This window comes from Brassica oleracea, chromosome C3 (genome assembly GCF_000695525.1).
Source record: "Brassica oleracea var. oleracea cultivar TO1000 chromosome C3, BOL, whole genome shotgun sequence".
NCBI lineage: Eukaryota > Viridiplantae > Streptophyta > Magnoliopsida > Brassicales > Brassicaceae > Brassica > Brassica oleracea.
This window is the reverse complement of record NC_027750.1, coordinates 58,972,813-58,973,072: the sequence shown is the minus strand read 5'-3', so window position 1 is coordinate 58,973,072 and position 260 is coordinate 58,972,813.

Below are 260 nucleotides of genomic sequence, written 5' to 3'. Positions count from 1 at the left end.
GACGAATGGCGTTTATCGAGATTGATAGGCCGAGTATGCCCATGGTGGTAGAAAACGTTTTTCCACTTTAGGGTTAATTTATACGATGAACGTTTCGTATAATGTTTCCTTTTTTGTATGAAAGTTGTTTCCTTTGTTTTCCAAGGGAGATAAAGCCTAAGAAGCTCGATACAGAGCCCGTGCGGAGTCAGCTGCGGGGTGATTTCCTGCTCGGACGTGACCAAGCGGAATGAGAGCGGATGCCAGTGCGTCGCAAGGCT